Here is a 16,416-nt window from a genome sequence, read left to right as displayed (position 1 = left end):
CCAGAGATACTTAGTTTACCCCTCTGGTTTATATTCTAATATTTCCTGTCTCTAGGACAAAAGCAAAAACGATATTTAAAAACGATGTTTTCTTCCAGTACTTCCTAAGACCCTACCTGTTTAACAGCCTTGGGTAAGGTTTTTCTGAGTGCTCACTCTGTGGACATTGTGTCTTTTTTTTTCCTTGTGTCTTTCTGGATTGAAACTATGCCATACAACCAGTCATTCCATTTTATTTTAATTTAGTTAATGTCCACAGATACATTTATAGAATTTGTTTAATAGTATAATATAATCTTCAGTCTCTGCTTTTTATTCTTTCCCTTTTTTAAGGTTCTAAACTACTATATCCTCATAGAGAACTCTAAAATCTGTAGCTGTACATTTGACCTATTTTTCTCATTCTATCTCATTTCCTACTGCTTTGAATATTTTGCTCCCCATCCCAGCAAATGTCTGGAATTGAAAGCATCGTTTTGCTCCTGACCTGTTCTTTCCAGCCAAATCCAGCCATTCTTAACTTCTTTTCCATTATCCTTCAGGGTCTTTATCACAGACCTAAGAATTCACTGACTTCTTCTCCCTTACCCATCCTATTTAATTAGTAAGCATATAGTCTTAGTAATATTTTGCTTCTGCCAGTTCCTTACTATTCCCGAAAGTCAGCCTCATTTACTCCTTTCAACTTTATTCCTGGATTACTTAAGAAATCTTTGCTACCCTCATATCTGAAATATTTCATATCTTTGCTATCTTCCAATCTGTTAGATTGTTGTTAGATTAATTTTCCTAAAGGATTGCTTTTACTTTGTCACTCTCCTGCTTAGGAACCTTCAGTGCAATTTAGCTTTATCCTCTACTGGTTAGTAACCACATTTCCCCATAACTGTCAAGATGGTCCCAACATAACTGAGAATGTTACTACATTTGTACACCCTTTCTCATTTCACAGTATTTTGTATCTCTTCTCCTTTTTGCCCTATGATGTCTTTTTTTGCTCATTAAGTGCTTACATACCTTTTTCCAACTTACAGCTCATGTTCTGCCCTCTCTGTAAAATTTTCCTGACCAGTATAGTCTACTGTGATCCCACCTTCTCCTGAATTCCTGTTTTGCTTTGTTGCTACTCACAAGTCCCTTTCACCTTGGTGTTTTGAATTATTGCTTGTTTTTAGTTAGGTCTAGGTCCTGTATTGCTAACTGCATTTGAAGGATCTGGAGGGCAGGTCATATATATTTACATTTCTCTTATGGGTTTAGTACAATTCATTATAAATCTCAGATGATAAATTGACATTTGCTCACTCATTACTTCCACAAATATTAACTGATTACATTCAAGCACTATTGATAAAGAATTAAACAAAAGAGGCATGGATGCTGCTTTCATGGAATTTACATTCTAGAAGAAAGATAAATATTCTATAGCTAATTCAAAAATACCTATTTAAATAAAATTGAGTAATGTGGTTTGCTACTTTTTTGATGAGTGAAGAATCCAGAGAATTGCTTCCTTTTTTTCCTGTTGTTATTGGTATATAATTAAAAAAAAATTTTGATAGAGTAAATTACTCTTGAAATCACAGGTTTCCAAATGGTAAAACTTAATTGTTTTCTTCTAAATGTACATAACAATGATATGCTGTATGTCTGGGTAAATTCAGTAGACAAAATAAGCGAAATAATGATTTATACGTTTTTTGACATTACAGTGGTTGTAGTAAATGAGTATCAGCTATGTGATTTGTAAACTGATGTGGAATAATTAAGATTATGAAAATATTTTTAAGCAGAAGATTCCCTAAACTCAAAACTATTAGAACTTCTTAGTTAATATATTCAGTAGTAAAGCTCTCTTTTATAGGAGAGTAATATTAGAATAAAATTAAATACATTATTATTTTAACTTCCAGTGCTTTTTGCAGTGGCCTAAAAAACATCGTGTATTTCATAGTGTATTTCACAAAACAAAATTCAGCTGAGTCAAGTTGAGGATCTAACTAGCTTTGTTCAGCAATTCATGATGGGTAGCTTCCCATCTAGCTGTTAGAAAGGAACTCTAAAGAGCTCCAGAAAAGGAAAGGTTTTTGAAGGTAGAAGCAGGGTGGGGCAAGGAGTCACAAACAAAATAAAGGATTATTTTAGACAAGCTCACCTTCCTTTGGGGGGAGGCAGGGGGTGTATCTAGGTAGGTTACCTCCCTGGTACTGGCCAAGAAATTCCAGACTACCTGGTTAAGATTACATGCTTGGGAGAAACTGCTTTCAGGTTTGGTTTAAGTCTGTTTGCTAATTTGGGGTTCAGCACGAATAACTCCATTTTGGGCCTGTTTCCTTTTAACAATAGATAGGATTTTTTGACATTGTAATAAGCATAGGAAGTTAATGTTAAAAGTATGGCAAAGTATACAGTGAAACAAAAAAATATTATATTTGCAGATGTAATATCATAATTTACATAAAGGTTATAGGCAGGAGCATTATGAATGTAAATATGCCTTCTCTGTTCTCCGTCGTGTAATGCCATTCTCTGTCCAGTGGGAGATGAAGAGTGACGTTGAGACTGCTGTTTAACCTATTATAACAGCTTAGAAAAATGAAATAACACTGATGTAAATATGAGGAGGGAGAAGAGTATTTATCTCCATTAAATGACATAAAAAGCCATGGAAAGAATAACAGGCTGGTGCGTGTGCATGAAGCAGTGAAATCCCCCTATTCAGGTTCTAATTATAAGCACAAGGACATTTCCTTCCCAAGCACTTAACTGTTGTGTATGTATTTTCTTAGTCAGAGTGTAGTTCAAGTTCTTGGAGTGCTGAATATGACTTTATTTTTTTCACTTCCCTGTAGCTTATATATCAAAAAAATTAAAAATACTTCTGATGGACTGTGATTTTGACAGATGTAAGTGGAATATTAAACCAAGTGCTACAAAGATAATCCATTCCCATGATTGCCCTTGGTCTTTATTGAGTGCCTTACCTGTGTCCCACTATTAAAACACTAATGTTTGGTAGTAAAATTGAAATTATTTAAATATATTTGAGGATAATTTACTTGTGGTGCTATACTAAGGACATTAATTTAAGGCTTAGATTATTAAATGTGGTATTATTACTGGCATTAAGAGTGTATTTGTTTAGATTATGGGTTTTAAAAGTTATTTTGGTTATGGTCTCTGATATGGTGTCTTAAAAGTGATGCATTACTTCTTCATTATCAATTTTGACATTTTTAAGTATCTGAGAAAAAGAATTTTCTCTAGTACCTTTCAATGATGATTTTATAACTTGTTCCTCAGTTGTTGAAAGGTGTGGATAGTACAGAAACCCTGTTCTTAGAAGGCACCTGACTTTTAAGTATAGAGTAGCAGGGAAAGTTTTACAAATTATTTTTAAATTTTCATTTTTAGAAACAGAAGTACAAAAAACACCTTTGTAAACTTGCCACTTTTTTCTGTAGGTTTTTATTTAGCTTTTAATAACTTGTAATTTAAGATCACAGTTATTAGGTGTACTTCTTCATTTTATATATTGCTCCCAGATGCTACAGTATTAGTTTTTATCACTGCATATTTTATGAAATGTCAGCCTTCTGGTGGCTGTTCACGCAGCATTGTTAGTGATCAAGACACAACATAAAGGAGAGGAGTCTAAACAGTTGGCTTATCTTTGTCCTTCCCTGTGACAAAAATTCCATAAAATTACTTTATTATAAAACGTGAAATAAAAGCATCGTCTAACATGCAATGAAAAGATAAATGTCTTTGTTTTCCAGTGAAATAAAATTAAAAATGCTTAATATAGAGACACCCGGTTCAAGAGAAATAATTTCTAATTTTGCTTAACTTTTTCTTGGTAAGAAATGAGGCTATTAGTCATTGGTAATTTTGTAAAACTTTGCTAAATGACAGTGCTGTGCCCAGGAAGGGCATATAATTTTTGACAACATGATAGGTCATTCACTTTAAAGTCTTCATTTTGTTACTCAAAACACGTAAGCTTAATTAGCTTTAGTATGAGCATTGTTTAAGTTGTATATGGTCTAGTTTACTATTTTCTTGAATTGACTTACTTTGTAGTGTAAAATTTTATTACATAGATTAAATTTTTTTTCTTTAGTTCCATGACTTCAATATCAAGCTAAAAATACAGATTGGGAAAAATTCTAAAAGCCTGAAAGAAAAATATGTAAGAATAAACTCCTGAATGATTTTTATCAGCTGTTGTATATGCTCACCACAGCAGTCGGTTTAATCAATTTTATGTTTTTGGATGGTTTTATTAAAACGAGCTGCTGCTTTCAGTTAGTTATTAAGAAAGATGTTGGCTGTATATATGTCTTTTTGGGGGGTGAGTGCAGGGCAATAATAATTTGTTTTTGCAGACTCGAAAGTCAAGGCTGCAAAGTTGGAGACAAGTCCTGACCACCATAGAAACCAATGTTTCTGCGTTGTTGGTATGGGCATTTGGGAATAGAAATAGAATGAGGATTTAGACTAAAAGGTGATTTTGTACATGAACTTTTATGGCTATCTACAGAAAACTTCTATTTCTAAAGAAAAATAATTGTCAGCAGATAATAACGATTTTAGTATCTTCTTTTTCTATTTCTATTTTTATAAATGAATGAACGCTTAATTGTGTTCCTGAGGGAGAATTGGAGCTTTGAAAAGCAGTTTGAAAGAATAGCCATTGGATATTTACAAGTTAGGGGCCTTGACTTTTTGTCTTGAGGTTCCTGAAACCCTCACTCAAAGTATATGTAGCCCTTGGTTCAATAACAGTGGTGTTACCTGAAATGGTGTTACCTGCTAGAAATGCAGAATATCAGTTCCAACCCCGTAACTACTAAATCAGAATCTATCTTTTTATCACAATTCACACTTAATTTTTATGCACATTAAAATTTGAGAAGCATTGCTATAATGCTTTTCAGTCAAAATCTTTGATTTGCTCTCTCTGTGTATTTTGATTCTGGGAAGCAGATACTGGAGTTGGTTGTCTGCATTTAAGAGTTAGACGAGGTGATGGAAAAATCACATCAGAATTTTAGTGGGAGCCTGAAGTAGGCAGGTATTTAACCTGGAACTTGCAGGATTTTGGTGTTTATAATTGCAATCAGAATCAGTAGCTACTTTGTATTTTATGTGTGAAGCTTTACTTGACCCTGCTAATTGTGAAGCAGGTTGGTTCTTTTTGTTTTTAAATGTCTTATCACAGTCCAAATATTCTGATGTTTTCACTTACGTATAATGTAGTCAGCATTTCCAAAATATATTCTATGGTGTATTTTTCCCAGGGGATACTCTGAGTAAAAAGATCCCATGATCAAATAAGTTTGGAAAGCACTGTATACTTTGTTCTCCTCTAGGAGATCACAGGGTACATTGATTTATAGTGAATGATCTGACAATTTGATGTAGCTTAATTAAATTTAGCATTTTCCAAGTTTAGTTGACCATAGCATCTTTTTTAAAAGACCGTTATCTTTTCCTTTAGCATAGTCACAAACTAGCTTCTTTCCATTTTTTTAAATTTTTCTTAATCAAAATAAGAGGTGAAGACAACTTTTGAAATTGTCATGTTGTTATGCCACATAAACAGTATTTTCAACATTGTAATTTAAATGTGAAAAGGTACTGGCACAGCCTTTGTATGCTGAAGAGGTTGAACATGGCTGACATTTTCAGGGCAGGGATAACTGATTGAGAAAAGCATCTTCTAGAAAGTAGACGCTGGGTAGATCTCAGTCAGATTTGGTAGGTAAATGAAGGGGAAGGGAATTGGGCATTGCTCATGTTTACTACAGTGAGGAAAATCATGAGCAACAGAAGAAGTTGCACATTTCAGTTCAATAAATGTTTACCGAAATCCCTAATATAGAATTGGCTCTATTCTTAGCCTTGGACATACAATATTGAGAATGATACAGTTCTTTCCTCTAGTTGCTTTATTGGGGTGAGCATAATACATCCTGCTCAATGTATGAGAGTTAGAAGCCAGAACATAGGGTTTTTCTCTGGGGATTTGTAAAAAATAAAGTTGGCCAGAGTACTATATGCTGGTGAACCAGAGATAGGATGCAGCCGTAGTGATAGGGGCCTGCAGTTAGGGGAAAAAGAGGAAAGGCAATTTCAGAAGGTAAGCTAGGGGACTTGGTGTTGGGTGCTGGACATACAGTATAATATACAGGTGATGTATTACAGAATTGTACACTTGAAACCTATATACTTTTATTAACCAATGTCACCTCAATAAATTCAATTTTAAAAAAAGGCAAGCTAGGGAAGACCAAACAACCTTGCCAATCCTAGAGCTAAAAGTGTGGCTAAATCTAATATGTGAAATATGCAATATATTGTGATAATTAAAACAAATTTTAGATTCTGGAATAAGACAGGCTGGGCTTACCTCCTGATTATTTCTCATTATGAGGCTTCACTGTATTCAATTGTAACATGGGAATAATATGGTAGGAAAAATAGTAAACAACAACAACAAACCCCAAACTTCTAACTAGGGATAATCTGAAACTTAAGTGTCCTAAGAGTAAGAAATCTTTCCTCAGTTTCTCCAGTGTTAACTGGAGAAATTTTATCCCTTTAGTTTTATCACTTGGACACTTCCCCTTTGCCCTTCAACATGTATGCACAGATGCACACACTCACACACACTTGTTTTTCTGAACCATTTGAACAGAGATTGCATTTATCTCTTGTTTCTTAAGAGTAGGGTTATTCTCAACTTTATTACAGTGATGAGCTTCAGTAAATTTAACATTTGATGTAATACTTGTATCTAATCTATCTTCGATATTCCAAAATTGTCAGATGAACCAATAATATTCTTTATAGAATTTTCCCCCTTCAGTAGGAATCCAGTCTAGTATCAGGTATTACATTTATTGTCATGTCTTTTTAACCTTCTTTAATTTATGACATTGACATTTTTGAATAATGCTGTGCTCCATTTGTCTTTTCTCTGTATCTGTAATTCCTCCTTTGGGATTGTTTGCTGTATCTTCATGACTAGATTTAGGTTATGTACTTTAACCATGAATACTACATGAATGATGTCGTGTCTTTTTCAGTACATCACATGTAGAGGCGTGTTGGCAATGTTGATTTTGATCATTCGGTCAGTGTGATGTCAGATTTCTCCATTGTCATGTTACAATTTTTCTCTTGCAACCAGTAAGCAGTCTGTGGGGGAACACTTGAAGACCATACAAATATCCTGCTCCTCATCAAAATTTCCACCTAGATTTAGCATCAATTAGTGATTCTTGCCTGGTACAGTTTTTCCGTAGTGGTTGCAAACTGCTGATTTTTTCATTCCAGCCTTCCTCTCAGTTGCCAGCATTCTACCATAAGCAAAATCCATTCTCATTGACTCACTGATTGATTTACTTATTCATCCAGTCATTCATTGTGAGTATGCGCTTATGGAGATATGTTCTTCTGAATGGTTTATAATTCATTGCTGGACTTTCTTGGTGCCCAGATTGTCCAGGTTTGGTTAGTAGTAGTACGTGGCATTGCCCAATCACATTTTCTCATTTTCTCATTTTCTTTCTTTCTGGTGAAACAAATTGTCACAGGCTTGTTTTTGATTTCTGAGCCCCAGCTCTGGGCAACTATTTCTTTGAAGAGCTCTTGACTGTTTGTAGTCTGGAATGGTATTAGAGATCAAGATCTGGGCACTATTGTGCTCATTGCTGCTGGATTCTGTTCCTCACTATGAGATCTTTGCTTTTAGGTCCTTTTAGAGGACAGAGTCAGGGAATATAGGCATATTTATTTGTAAATACACACACACCTGTACATCGATACATAAATATATGCATACATACATACTGATAAACATACACATTTTAGTAATCGTTATTTCAAACCAGTATCTCTATTCTAATCCAACTCCACAGGGTTCTCGTCTTTCAGCTTTCCATATTTATATGTCCCTTCTTTCACAGTGAGAACATTGGCTTTCAAACAGCATCAACACAGTATTTGTTCAACTCAGTAATACATCTAAAATAGTTTCAGAATTGGTTCATGTTACCACTACAACAAACAAGTCTTCCAAAAAGACTTAAAGATTTGTTCCAAGTTCTCTCTCCTTACCCCACTGGATTCTGAGTATATATATAGTCAAGTGTGGTACTCATAATTACTTGGATTGCTTCTTTCTTTTTTATCTTTTAAGTGTGGATGTGGCATTAATTTAAAATACAGTTGAATTCACTCCATTTAGTTTTCTTTCAGCTTCTGTGTGTTCCTCTTTTTTCATATCTTTGCTGATTTAATTTTTTGAATATGTAGAAAATGATCATTTACATTCCCGAAAAGTAAAATTGTATGAAAAGGTATATATAGGAAAAGTATATATCCATCTCCCCTATTCCACCCCATTCTTTATAGGTAACCAACTTTATTGTTTTACACTTCATCCTCTTATAAAGATAATCAGATAAATTTTCTTACTTTTTTCTTATTTCCCCTGTCTTAGGAAAGGTAGCCTGCTGTGTATGTTCTTTTGTAATTTACCTATTTTTCATTTATCAGTATCTCTTAGAAATTACTTTATGTCAGTTTATAGAAATCTTTATTTCTGTAGATACTGCTATATCATGTGTCTGTTCTATAGGTTATTCAACTGATGTCTTATGCATTTAAATAGTTTGCAGTATTTTGCAGTTGCAAATAAGGCTGTGACATACAACCGCGTGCATCCGTATATTCATATTGTTACAGGTTTATCTGAAGGGTAAATTCCTAGAAGTGGGGTTGCTGGTTAGGAGGGTAAATGCTCATGTTGTTTTACAGGTATTGCTCAGTTTCCCCGCCTGGGGCTGTATAATTTTGCATTTCCACGGGAGTTCCTGTTTCACCACGGCCTTGCCAGCAATATACTGTGAAACTTCTCCATTTTTTTGATAGGTGAGAAATGTTATCTCAGTGTACATTTATTTTTTATTTTATTAATATTTTTCATGTATTTTCAATTGTTGTTTAAGTACAGTTGTTTCCATTCCTCCCCCCAATCCCTTCCACCCCAGCCATCTCCCCTTCCCACCCTTGATCCTACCCTTCTTTGGCTTTGTCCATGTGTCTTTTATATACTTAATTTGCATTCATTCTACTATAAGTAGAGTTTAAAGTCTTTTTATATGTTTAAGAGCCACTTTCCGTAGGATATTTGATCTTCCCCCCCTCAGTTTTGAAAGTTTTGTAGCAATGGTGGCCACTTATCCTTGATAGACACTCCAAATGTTTTCTCCCAGTTTGCCATCTGCCTTTTGATTTTGCTAGTGTTGCTTTTTTGTCATGTAAAGGTTTTGTATTTGGATTTGAATTCTAGATAGAAAGTGTTTTCTATTATAAGTTCCCAAGTTATAGGAAGACTTCAATGATTTTTTTCAGTACTTACATAGTTTCATTATTTACATTTAAATTTCTGATCCATTTGTGTGTTTTAATGGCTGTAGTATGTTTCAGTGGTGTTTTTCCCCATGTGTATTTTTTTCAGCTTTTTCCGAACTCCCTTTTTCAGTACCAAATTGTCTAACTCCATAAAAAAGCTTATTAATATTTTTATTGAGCTCAAATTAAATTTGTAAAATTATGATAACTTGCTATATTAGTCTTAACCAAGGAGAAGGCTTTGTTTTGTTCTGATATTTAGCCACTCAGACCTACTTTTGTGTCTTTTAAGAGTGTATATTTATCTCTGTGCTCTATGTAGGTTTTGAAAATTTCTATTTATTCCTAAGTATTTAATTTTTATTACTGTTTTAAATGGAACTTCCTCATCCCGTATATATGTATTCCATCTGTGTTTATTTGTGTACATAAGTGCGACTGATTTTCGCACGTTCATTTATATCTTGCTATCTATTCTTTTGTTTTTTGAGCTTTAGCATTTATTTTCTAGGATTTTCCAGGTATTCTATCAGGGCACCTGCAGATAGTTTTATTTATTCTTTTCCAGTTCTTCTGCCTACAGTTATTTTTCCTGTAATAATTTTACTTTTTCCAGTTCTTATTTTTTACATTTCTAAAGGTTTTTTCTAGCCTCATTTCATTGACAAATATGTACAGAAAAAAAGTGGTAGTGGGCATAGTGGGCATTGTGGCCTTATTCTCGACCTTAGTAGGAATGAGAAATGCCACACTGACTGGTATCAGTGGGAGAAAAGATGGAAGTACATGAGATGATACACTACTTGAAGTACTTTACAGACATTGTGGTATTATTGTGTATAATTCTCTATAAGACTTCTTTTCCCTTTCATAGTCAAATTTTTGAAAGTGTTGTCTTTACCTGTCAGCGTTTCACCTTAATTTCCTTACCTCCCACTCTGACTTCTCAAACAACTCCACTCAGTTTCTCTGTTGTGCAAACTAAGGCCACCATTAGGATATCTGTGCTATTAAATCTGAGGGACTTTTTCCCCATCTTTATCTTATTTTCATACTTCTCTGTATCTTTCAGTATTGTAGATGTTGCCTTCTTTTAAATGCACTACCCTCCACTTCTAAAAAATCACAATCTTCTGTTTATTCTTCAGTCTTCTAGTTCTTCTTTCTCTACTTGGCTTCTAACAGCATGTTTTAGACCTTTAAAAAATTGTTCTGTTTTTTTTAACTCTGTATTGGTTTTCTAAGCAAACCTGTGGTTTAAATTATCATCTATATTACAGTTATTCTAAGAGTAACAACATCTCTAGTCTACGCCTGTCTTCTGAGATTAAGGTCTACATGTTGAACTGCCTATCTGGTATCCATTTTCCATTTGGGGATGTCTAAGTCACTTTACAATAGAAGTTCAACCCTCCCTCTCAAGTGCCTCCATTGTTATTTAAGTGACTGATTTCCATCATATATCTCATTTTATATGCTACAAATCTGGACACTGTTGTTGATTCTTCTTTTTTACCTTATCACCTTTATCCACTGCATTGTCAGGTTCTGTTGACTGTATCTCCACTCCCTCCAGTTTTCTCTAGTTTGAAGGAAAGAGAGACCCTGTAATCCAGAAGAAACATGAGTAAAGAAGAGAAGTGCTGTGTTTGGTAGAATATATAAAGTGGAGGCATACAACTAAGAGTAGATGTAACCTTGCAGCTCCATTGCTAAGGATACTGATTGCAAGAATAAGGAGTTTGAGTGGTCACTGGTTGCTTAGGTAAAAGATGATCAGATTCCTTTGCGGTACTTAGTAAGGTTTGCAAAAAAAAAAAAAAAGAAGAAGAAGAAGAAGAAGAAGGTACTGTAAAAGGGAGACTAGTCAGGAAGCTAGCCCTTGTATCAGCTTTGATAAGAGGTATTAAGTGCTTATATTAGTGAATAACATTGGAGGATAAAAAGAGTTCAACTCAGTGTCACATTGTTATTCATTATCTTAGAACAACAGTGTGGGTCTCAAGGCACAAAAGAGAATTGAAGATTGCAAGATTCCCTTACAAAGAGATACAAATGGAGTAGGAAGTTTGGGGGAAAGATACTGAGTTCCACGTTTGATATATTGCTTATAAGGTGTGGCTATGGACTATCAGGTGGAGACATTTAGGGAATGAGTAGGATGAGTATTTAGGAATAGTGAATCGATGCTAGCTTCATCTGATAGTGTAGGGAGTCTCCAGAACAGGTGTTGAGAAGTCATTTGAGGCAACATCCATCCAATTGGCAGTGTCTACTTTGGGTATTATGTACATGCCAGTGTGGTCTAGTTCTTGGGATCCAGGCCAGGACTAGAGACATAAGACCAGGGGGTGATCGTTGGAGGCATGATATTTGAATGAGGCTGCTAAGCTCAAAGAAAAAGAGAAGGGAAGGGTGCTGGTGGTGGTGGAATAAAATGACAAAGGAATCAGCCACAGGTAGATCTAGAAGAACTTTTGCATCTTAAAAAGGTGGCAGCATCAGAAAAAGGGTCAGAACTGATGGATGGGTCTATTGTTGGGAAAAAATTTTAGACATGGGAAAGAATTTTAGGAAGAAGATCCAGGTTCTTAGGGCTACAAAGAAATCAGGTAATATAAAGACTTGGGAAAGGACATTACATTTGGACCATGGAGAGAACAATGCCAGGAATTTAAAAAGGCAGGAAGGAATTAGGTAAAAAGGGATTGGTATTTTTGTAAAGATAGTGTTGCTGAAAAATGTCTCCTAAGAAATTGGGAATAGTTTTGAAAAATTAAACAGTTAACTGGTCACTTAATACTAGTGTTTTGCTAGACTTCGAAAAAGTTTGTAAAATGTGAAATAACTAAGTGATAATTTAAAAAATTCATCATGGATTACAAACTGATTTAGAAATAGGAGACAGGAGGGAGGTGAGGAGGGCTGGGGGGTGGGCTGGAATGGGGGCAAATGGCAGAAAACTGCACCTGAACAACAATTAAAATTTTAAAAAAGGAAAATTAAAAAAAGAAAAACAGAAATAGGGTTCTTAGGATATAATCCCAGCAGTGGAATTGCTGGATCAAAAGGCAGGTCCATTTTTAGTTTTTTTAAGAAAATTTCATACTGTTTTCCACAGTGGTTGTACCAATCTGCAATCCCACCAACAATGGATTAGGGTCCCCTCTTCTCCACAGCCTCTCCAACACTTGTTGTTTGTTGCTTTGTTTATGATGGCAGTTCTGACTGGTGTAAAGTGGTATCTCATTGTGGTTTTAATTTGCATCTCTCTGATAGCTAGCGATATTGAGCATCTTTTCATGTGTCCCTGGACCTTCTGTATGACACCAATTCAAAAGAACCTATGCACCTCAATGTTCATAGCAGCACAATTTACAATAGCCAAGAGCTAGAAGCAAGGTGCCCATCAGTAAATGAATGGATCAAAAAATTATGGTACATATACACAGTGGAATTCTATGCATCAGAAAGAAAGAAGGAGCTCCTACCCTTTGCAACACCATGGATGGAACTGGAAAGTATTATGCTGACTGAAATAAGCCAAATGTCGAAAGACAAATACCATATGATCTCACCTTTAACAGGAAGCTAAACAATGAAACAAACAAGCAAGCAAAATAAAAGCAAAGACACTGAAATAGAGAACAGGGGGACAGTGACCAGAGGGGAGAGGGGAGGGAATTTCAGGAGAAAAATGGGAAGGATTTACAGGAACTAGTATAAAGGACACATAGACAACAACTAAGGGGGTGGAAATGGGAGGGAGGTGGGGAGCATGGGGGGGGCGCTGGGATGGGAGTAAAAAACAGAAAACTGTACTTGAACAATAATTAAATAAATTTAAAAAACAGAAATAGGAAATGAAAACCATGGGTAAGTAGGCCATCCTAACTGGAGTCAGTGGGAGCCCTCAGGAATCATGCAGTAAAGCATTCCAGGTTTTCACGCGGTACTTAGGTCTAGGAAGCAAGTGCTGGTGAAGCAGATGATGAGAAGTGCAGGAATACTGCTGAAGGCAGCATAGCTGTTCAGGGACCTGGCAAAGTGCTCTTATTTTTGGCAGTTGCAAAGTGATACTTCAAGTAAACTGGTCTACCTTTTACTAAGAATAATGAGTTGTGACTCACTTATTCTGATATCAAAAAGAAGCTATAGAGTTTACTGGAGACATTTTAGAGTACACCTAGAGATACTGGCCCAAACCAGCCAAAAAAAAAAAAAAAAAAGGTGGGGTGGGCATATTTTAATTACAGAAGCAATTTGATATAAGAATAGAATGTAATGAAAATGGAGCAGATCTGAGGGCAGGGTACATAATCCCATTGTTATCAAACCTTAGCACTTAATAAATGTGTAGTTCTGGTTGGTGACTGTTAATGAAGACCAATTGTAGAAGACACAAGAAAGAAAGGAGATGATCATGCATAGATCAGGGAAAGCAGACATACTAAATCAAAGTTGGAAACCTTATTTTCATATAGATGGAGCAAACCATCTTAGAATGTTCTTATTAATTGTAATAAAGTACATATAGGTCCTCTTGGATGTCTTAGGTTGATTATTATATCTGAAAGTGTGACTTTGTTTCTTTTAAAATTATTCTATTCTGTTATTTTATTTTAATTTATTTTTATCTTACTATGCTCTCTTGAAGTTTTAGTACAATCTTGAGTAAAAGTTAGAGTGGGCATTTGCTTCTTATCCTTTTTTAGAGGGTAATGCTTCTGGTGTCTCATCACTATGTATTATATTTAGTGTAGACTTTTATAAAGATCTACTTCATTCATGTTTTCACTTTAAGGTAGTTTTCTTTTTTTAATCATTGAAGTTTGTTTTTAGTTTTTAAAATCATTAACCGTGTTGAATAATATATAGTACTTAACATATAATGGGTTGCATAATATATAGTATTTTAATAACAAAATTTCTAGTAAACTTCGTAAATGAAAAGGTGATTAGTCTCTTCTCTGAGAATTGAGTGGTCATTTTTCTCCCAGATGCTGTAAGTTCTCTTCTCAGTCCCATAGGCTGGGATACTGATTGCAGCTCTTTAGCAGTCAGCGGTGTTGAAACCAGGGACAAAGAGAGGGTCAGCTATGAATTTGCAAATGTACTCGTTTTTTTAAAAATTTTCCTTTAAGCTCAACCTTGGTTTCTTTTTCTTCATAGTCTCTGATAACTACAGGTTTCAGATATATAAAAGCATTTATAGTTAGATAGAGGTATATTAAATTGTTAATTAAAATGAGTACAGAAAGATGGATAATATGGAATCAAATTTATATAGAGTTTCACATGCAAGTATATGTCATGTTGGAGGGAGGCTCTAAGGCACCATAGCTCAATATGTAAAATTTTAAATTGGATTAAATTTATATTCCATTTTTATTCACTACCATATGTGGATTTTTTAAATAGTGCACACTAGATGTTATTGAGAAAATATTTTAAATTGTAGTTTGTATTAACAGGTTATAAGTATCTCAATCTAATGATAATCTTTTAACTTTCTTGCAAATAATGAAGGTTTAAAATTATTACTTTAATAAATAATGACTTGGCTTTTCAGATCACTTCTCTTGTCTGAGATGTACTACCTGTATATTACTTCCCAAAAAGATGATCTGGAAGATGCCTGATTTAATTTTAATAGCAATAGCAGCTTTTACATGGTTAATCATTCAGTAAAATTGAGTTAACTGGTGGAGGGGAATTTGATTAAGCTATTTCTTCTTAGATTTTCCCTCTTCTTTATTATGTTCTACAGCATAGCCAGAGTAGAGATAGCTGTTTTATCTGAAGCTATGGTTGTATATCAAGATCTTTCTTCAGGGCCAGTATTATAATTCAGCTATTTGGGGTTATTTTTTATGGCTGTCATTGTTTAGTATAGAAATGACCTGTTTTGTAAAGCATATGCTTTCATTTTCACAGAAGGATTTTAAAAATATTGGAGCTGAACCCTTATACAAGTTTACTATTATAAAGTGCTGTATTTGATGTCTCTTCTGAAGAGTAGCCTGTCACATTTAATTATATTAAACATTTCTTATGCTAATTATTTTATTTTTAGTTGTTTATTAAAAATCATTATATAATTCATATAAATTAATAATTACTCATAATTTTCTGTATTAAAATAATGTATCAGTCCTTTATTTAACTTTAGCATTAATTATAATATTCTTTAAAGATTTTATTTATTTATCTTTAGAGGGGAAGGGAAGGAGAGAAGGAGAGAAATATCAATGTATGGTTGCCTCTTGTGAGTCCCCTGCTGGGAACTGGCCTGCAACCCAGGCATGTGCCCTGACTGGGAACCAAACCGCAATCGTGTGGTTCGCAGTCTCGCACTCAATCCATTGAGCTACACCAGCCAGGGCTAATTGTAATATTCTTATGTTCCATATATCATAGCCATAAAGCTTTGAGTAACATAATAGAAGTACTTAATAAAAATCACACCTTGACCCTACTCGGAGAAGGACAGAGAAGAGGACCGTAGGGTATTGATGGAGTAAAGAACCTATTTTTCTTGTGTTCTAGTTCAGTAGTTTTCAACCTTTTTGACTACATGGCATACATAAACTAATTACTTAAATTTTGCAGCCCACCAAAAAATAAAGTTTTGCCAGTCTGACCAAAAAATAGGTATAATTTTGATCATTCATACTGGATGGCTGTCGTATTGTTGGCTGTTGTCATTTTTTATTTGCCAGTATAAAGGAAAAGAGGTCAGTGCCTCTAAATAGACAGGTATCACACGTTTTAAAAATTCTTGCAGCACACTGGTTGCAGCACAAATTGCTCTTCTATTTTATGACAGTTTAGAAGAGGGAGACTAACATGATAACTATGCCTAGAACTATAGAGCAGGCTCGTAAGACATCATTTTTTTCAGAGTGTAATATAGTAGTCAATAATAATTTGGTGAATGATCTTTGTGAGAAAAAGTCTACTCATATCATGGGAACATTTATTATTGCA

The 16,416-nt window shown here is 34.6% G+C and overlaps 1 protein-coding gene across 4 annotated transcripts in view; it reads left to right on the top strand.

The window, feature by feature from the left end:
• The window catches only part of TBC1D5 (TBC1 domain family member 5), a 485,401-nt gene that overhangs the window by 87,221 nt on the left and 381,764 nt on the right, over positions 1 to 16,416 (top strand). The window contains exon 3 of one of the 4 annotated variants that reach the window (XM_053668963.1): positions 8,830 to 8,943. The exons of the other annotated variants lie outside the window; for them this stretch is intronic. The gene's annotated coding sequence lies outside the window, so the exon portion shown is untranslated. The remainder of the gene's footprint in view (positions 1 to 8,829; positions 8,944 to 16,416) is intronic. 4 annotated transcript variants of the gene reach the window in all.

The sequence above is a fragment of the Artibeus jamaicensis genome, unplaced genomic scaffold, assembly GCF_021234435.1.
Source record: "Artibeus jamaicensis isolate MK-2021 breed Jamaican fruit bat unplaced genomic scaffold, CSHL_Jam_final contig_519, whole genome shotgun sequence".
Classification (NCBI taxonomy): Eukaryota; Metazoa; Chordata; class Mammalia; order Chiroptera; family Phyllostomidae; genus Artibeus; species Artibeus jamaicensis.
The sequence above is the reverse complement of the archived record's forward strand: the minus strand, read 5'-3'. Positions and strand labels throughout refer to the sequence as shown.